This window comes from Anser brachyrhynchus (assembly GCF_964034855.1).
Source record: "Anser brachyrhynchus genome assembly, chromosome: 2".
NCBI lineage: Eukaryota > Metazoa > Chordata > Aves > Anseriformes > Anatidae > Anser > Anser brachyrhynchus.
Genome location: NC_137695.1, coordinates 34544682 through 34551060, shown reverse-complemented (window position 1 = coordinate 34551060; position 6379 = coordinate 34544682). Strand labels below are relative to the sequence as shown.

At 40.7% G+C, this 6379-nt stretch overlaps 1 long non-coding RNA gene across 1 annotated transcript; it reads right to left on the bottom strand.

Annotated features, from left to right (window-relative positions):
• Positions 1-2117: 2117 nt before the first annotated feature.
• Positions 2118-6041, bottom strand: LOC308190877. The gene is made up of 3 exons (XR_013947550.1): positions 5922-6041; positions 3871-4129; positions 2118-3178 (listed from the first exon to the last, which is right to left on the bottom strand). It is a non-coding gene; the product is annotated as an uncharacterized lncRNA (long non-coding RNA).
• Positions 6042-6379: the final 338 nt, after the last annotated feature.

The following is a 6379-nucleotide window of genomic DNA, read 5'->3' as shown; positions in this document are numbered from 1 at the left end:
TGTCACTACCTGGAGCACCCCAGCCAGCATTTTTTCTCAGAAACACAGATTTGGATGCCCTGTCCTCTTAAAAGCTCCTGATGGATGCAAGGCAAGACTCCTTCTAGAGGTCTTTCAGAAAGAGTAAGTCATGGCCTTTGTGTGTGAAGCCAGACATGGGTGAGCGGAGAGAGGAGTGCCTTTTTTCACCCTGTCTTTCCTACAGCACAGAGAGAAGGATCCCAGGCCCTGTGAAAAGTGAAGTGCATCTTGCATATGGAAACTCCATGGTTCAGCAGCCTCCTGTCTGTAGCCAGCTCTCCCTCCTGCTGCCAAGCCAGGAAAAGAGGTGAAGGCAATAGCCTTAGGGATACCAGGCTTGTTTAAACTAAGCCCTCATTATCTGGCAGAAAGGAGAGGGAGCGTAAATCAAAGTCAAACCTGTGACTGACTATGCAAAAAAAAAATCATATGACTGCAGCGTCCTCATGTGATTGTTGCTTTCTTGTTGTTATTAAATCAACTACATTCCCAGTTGAAATGTCAGGTTTCGAAGCCATTCACAATTATGTTTTTAAACCACGTCGGACATTAATTTTAATTGCACTCCTTTGTTTCCAGGTTGTTGATCCTAAAAGTGAAAAGTGACCTTCAAATACTGTGTTTCAGCACTGAGGGCCTGATCCAAAGTCTGCTGGGGAGAAAGGAGGCTTGAGCACTCTTTCCCAACAGGGTTTTTGAGAACCTCCAGAGAAAAACTGCTGACAACAAATGCCTGGTAATTAAAAACAAAAATTTATCAGCCTAAAAACAATAAGGTTGGTTAAGACAGATTTTTTTTGCCATGTTATTTGATACATGAAAATGTTACATAAATATTGAGTGACACTCTCAATAAGAGCCAGCTGGTGGAAATTATTAAACATGTTGTAAATAGACTTCAGGGGCACTGAGGATCAGGCCTGTGGTTAGAGGAATCCAAAACCACCAGGGCTGGGGTAATCACTAAAAGGTGGCCGTACTGTGAAGATCTGGTCCTTCACATTCTCCCTCTTCTGCTCTTGGGCCTTAGACTAAACAGTCCTGAAGAGACGAAACAGAAAATATTTGGATCCATTTATGCTGTGGCTGCAGCCAACTGCATTAGCAAGAAAAGAGGAGAAGAGGAAGCCATATAAGAATGGAAGAAAGAGCTAGGAAGAACAGAGATGTAAAACGAGTGAAGAGAGGAATAAAAAGTGAAGGAAAAGTATTAGAAGTGAAGACTGAAGGGACCCTCTGAAAACCGAGCTGACTTAAAGTCGTACTCTATGTCCCAGTGTTAGCTGACTTCTCAGTTATGTTTGAACATGAGTTCTTCTGAAACACCAAAGAATTGCTTTTAGCTGGCTGATAATCACTAGATCTTAAATTAACTTTACAGATTTTACATCGTTATGCTTGGTGTCTGAGAAGTGGCTTCACAATTAAAACAACTGAACTGAATTGTGTAGCTGTAACAGAGAAAAGATTTAAAATATATCTTAAATATTCTTTTAGCAAGGAAATAAGTTCAGAGAGATTTAGGATTTATTCTTACAAAGAAGTGGGTGGGTAGGAAGTGCTTGGTTCTTCACAGCTTTAGCTCCTCAGTTATTAAAACTCATCCAAGAGATACAGATCTCTGCTACCTGAAGGCTTGTCAGATGACAGGGTGTGATCAAATCATGTGTACCTGCATGTCTAGATTGTGACAGAGCTGGCATGTTCTCACCACTATCATGCTTCCATCTCCTCAACACGAGTACAGGAATTGTTAAACACTTCTCATAGGAACTTAAAAAAAAATAAAAAATAAAAAACAGATTTGAAGAATGATCTTGATTTTTAGCCAGGCCAGCAAATGCAAATGAAACAATCTCATTTTAGCTAACCAGATATGTGTAGGTGAAAGCTGTGTGCCATTACCAGTGGTCTCTAGGGAATGCTGCTTAAGGCGACACAAATTCCCTTTCTGGGAGGATATCATCTGTGTCTTACTTCACAAGGGACAGTGCCCCATCAGCTGACTAAACTGAATGTGTAAACAAAGCTGTGTTAGCAGTCTGCAGTCTTTCTGCAGAAAATGAATAAAAAACTGCCATGTATATGTGTGTATATTACAACACACGAAATAAAGGCTTTACAAAAGCTCTTGATCAGTTTATGGCACCATCCAGCTCAAGTTATCACTGGAAAATGAGTTAACCATCACAACGGGACAAACAGGCTTGTAATAATTACAGTGTCTCCTTTTTATTTATGTATTTATTTATTTATTTTTATGGGAAGGCATTTCCATGCACCTATACTCTTCTTCAAATTCCTGTATTGGTATTGATGCTTTCCAAACTTTGTACTTAACCACAGTGTATAATTCTGGAGCTTTTTTTTTTTTTGTGTGTGTGTGTGAGACAGAAGTCATTTTTGGCTTGATTTCCTCTAGAGCAAAGGCTTGAATGAGCATGCCATCTCTCCGCCTTTTTTAGGGATGTCTCTCTGTTGTTTCCTCTGTAGTAACACTAACCTCACTGATCAGGTATAACCATTTGTGTGACAGTGCCCCAAAAGTCTTGTGAAAGCAGCTCACAGGAAGGCACAGAAACCCAGGATAATATTCAACTCAGGGACAGGCTGCAGCTCTTTGACATCAGAAAATCCACAGAGCTCAGCCTTGAGATACAAATCCACATCAATCCACTCATCTCCCACGTGTGCACTTGGCTTTCCTGCTCATGGGAATTAATTCATGTAGATGATCAGCAGTCAAAGATGAAGCATGGTAACAGGTATTTGCCTTCCACACCTCACCACTCTTTTTTTTCCCTTTTTTTCCTCAAGTTGCATAAGCAAAGCAAGTGAGCTTTTTTCAATATCTCTAGGCAAATTTTTGTTAGCTGTGGTGCCAATGCAAGGAGGAGTTATCCCAGTAATCCCAGTGCTCCGCTTCCCTTGCTGGTGGTCCTCTGAAGGCCTCTGTGAGCTTCTTGATGACCCTGTGCACACGTCAGCTGAGCCACTTGTAGGGCTGTAGAGCTGCCACAGATCATTTGCAGCCTGGACATTGAGTTTACTGTGCTACATTTTACATGCTGGTTTAATGAACTGTTAGTTACACGGCTTATGTTCACAGTGACTCATCAAGGCACCATCCTCTTCCAGTCGTGAGGGCAGATAATTGCTGTAAAAGTGCATGATTATGACTGTGTGATACCCATATTTTACACATTACTATAATGAAATATGTTCATGCCTCTCTGCTGATCAGGGAGATTTTAAAAGGAAGATATTGTATGAACCAGCTCCAAAGAGAGCAACCAAATTCTTGCTGAAAAGTTGTTTTCCCTAAGGCTCTCATTGATATTTGGCTAGGAAAAATTAAAGAAAGATTTCTTCAAAATAAAAAATATCTAGGAACAATCAAACAAACAAAACCCAACCAAAAAGGTGATGTTGTTTCAAGAAGAATGTAAGTAACAAAAACATCTGCTTTGTAGTCATTTTTGTGACAGGACACTGAAGGCAAAGTGATCTCACAGCCAAAATCTGCTCCTTTTAAGTTTTTCTAAGAAACAACATAAACTGAGTGCACTAAGTTATATCTCCTTCCCTGTATATAGTATATTTCACTTATTATGGGTTTGGCTTCAAGAGTTCAGCACAGAAGCTCAGTTGCTTTACTGAAATTGCTTTGACTGCTCAAGAAATAAGCTCAGCACTTCTCTGTAATAGGAGTCAGAAAAAAATGAAAGTGCTGGCAGCTGAACTTTAGCATAACATTCTCTTTAATGTGTTAACAACAAGAACGTGGGCAAAAATCTGCATTTTTGGACTGTATTCCCACTCACTCATGGCAGTAATCCAGACACTCACCTCTTCCTTGGAAGGCCAGACCCACTTGTGAACATATAGGCAATGGAAAGATGAGAGAAAAGATCAATACATTATACAGCACCCAGCTTTCTACCTGTAAGCTCTGTTTAGATAGTAACATTTGTGGCATAAAAAGAAGGCAAACTCAGCAAGTGGAGCTGCTGTGCTCCTAGAGATGTGCTGCTGTCATGCTAGGAATTACATCCACCTGGATCCTGCTCCTGTAGCTGGCAACAGTGGGGAAAGCTCGTTCCGTGGCCTGGAGGGAAAGGGAAGGAAAAACGTACTTTTTGTTGGTTTTATTTTTTGTTTCTTTTCTTTTGTTTTTTATTGTAGTTTGTTTTCCAAATTGATCCGCTGTCACTTGCACAGAGCTGTCATGTCTTGCTGGGACGCCAGGTTAACTGGCAAGGTGCAGGAGGAGCAGCGTGGCTGTGCCCTGACTTGCCAGTTCCCACATGTACCGACTCAGCACCACATCCATGTGTCTCGGGCAGGAGGAAGGACGGGCTGCCAAGGCAGCTCTGCAGCCCCGGAGGGCTGCAGCACAGGTGGAGGGGTTCCTGCTTGCAAAAACTTTAACAGCAATCCATGTCTTTCTGTCATTATGAGAAAATATCTATATTTTAATGCCCTACTCCCCAAAACAATAAGTAGTAGTCTCTAACACTTGTAATCACATGTAGGCAGAGAAATACAACATCACATACATTAAGCATATCAGAATTAGTCTTCTGAGTTCACCTTAAAAAAATACTGACATCCTTAATTTATATTTTCTGTGATGCAATTCTGATTCTGTTTTAAATCTGCATTGGAACAAGGCTATTTTCTTTTAGCTTTCTTTGCCAGTGCTGGAAAACTTAACATGACTTTATTGTGTTACAGTGTGAGAACCAAAAAATTGATTTAATGCAGCAGCCTACTCACAATCCCTGGCTTAAGTGAAATACAAAGGCTAAAATCTTTCTGTCTGTCATGTGTAATGCACTGATCACCAGAGCTATGAGGTCTGCATGGGAAATACTAGATGTCTTGAAAAAATTGTTACAGAAAATGCCTGTGCGTCATGTAACAGAAAAATCTGGTTCTTAGATCTATAGTTTAAATTGTCTCTCCTAAAAGAGCAGAATAGCTTAACAAATCTTCCCCTGGACATGCTTAATTGCCGCTGGTTGCTCTGAGCACTACCGTATGCCAGGAGCCTGAAAGGGAGGAGGCTCCTCCATGCCTAACACAAGGGGTTACATTTTCACTGCAAATGGTTCGGTTCTGCTGCAGGGGGAAAGAGGTTTAACCGTTATTAAATAACTCGGATGTAATGTAAAATAGTTGCAGTTCTTCTCAGTAAAGGACATTACACGCAATTTGAGTAGTCTGGATTTAATCCTGTACTGTAAGTGCCTGATGTCAAAGCAGAAAAATTGGAATAGCCCTAAAGAAAAGAAAATAAAGAAATGAGTAGTGTAAGTGAAGAGGAGGAAAATGGATTGTACATACAGACCTCTACAAATTTACAGTGATTTTTTTAGGTGGTAGTTACAGTGAGTAGGGTTTAGATAGAGGCAAAAAATTATTTTTATGAAATAAGAACGCGATAAAATGAAAATAGAGATAATCTGATCTTTTGTTTGCCAATTGTTTGCTACATTCCCGAGTACTCAGTTCTTCTATTATTGCATGATACAAAAGACCTTTCAGCAAGTAGAACTCGTTATTCAATGGTGCTTTGTAGAATTAAAAATAGAAACATAAGAAAAATCAGCATTTGCTAAGACACATACACCAAGTTATGCTGTTAATCATTTTTCACTGAGCAGTTTTCTTAACAGTTTGACTTTTGTGGGTGTTCTGATAGCAAATAGAAACTACTTTAGGTGGGTGCTGAGGACAGACGAATTAATTACTAATGCATTTGTATGCATTTAAATTTTATTCAAATCAAGAAGTTTAATTGAGAAATTGACGTAAGTAAAGAAACACAGTATACAGCCCAAACTGCCATCTTTATTTTATTTTGAATATATAATGTGAAGTCAGAGCTTCTTTACCTTGCAACGGTATTTGTTGTCGAGGATGAAATTCCAAAGTCCAAAGGCAGGAGCAGCTTTGAAGCCTACTACTGCTGAGTAGTAAAACCCAGCTGGAGCTCACCGATCAGTGATAACGAGCACATGAACCTCACGGTGAGGACGTTAGCTGCAGTGACGTTGCCAGCTGCCAGCGGGCAGCGAGGGGCGACCAGCACCAGGAGGCTCCGTGTCACTGGGCTGGAGTGCCGGCTGTGGCAGCCACCATGTGGGTCTGTGTTTTCTGTGGGTACGGTCCGCCCCTGTTGCTTCATAGGAAGCCTAGCTCTGGGTTCTGGTAGATGTATTGAACTGTAAGATGTCTCAAAACTGTCTCGATTAAGCCACAGGTGATCCATCAGAATAGGGAGTGTTTGGTTGTTTTGCTCGTGTCTTCACACAGCACAAAATTGACTTATGATGCCTGTCTTTCTGTCTAG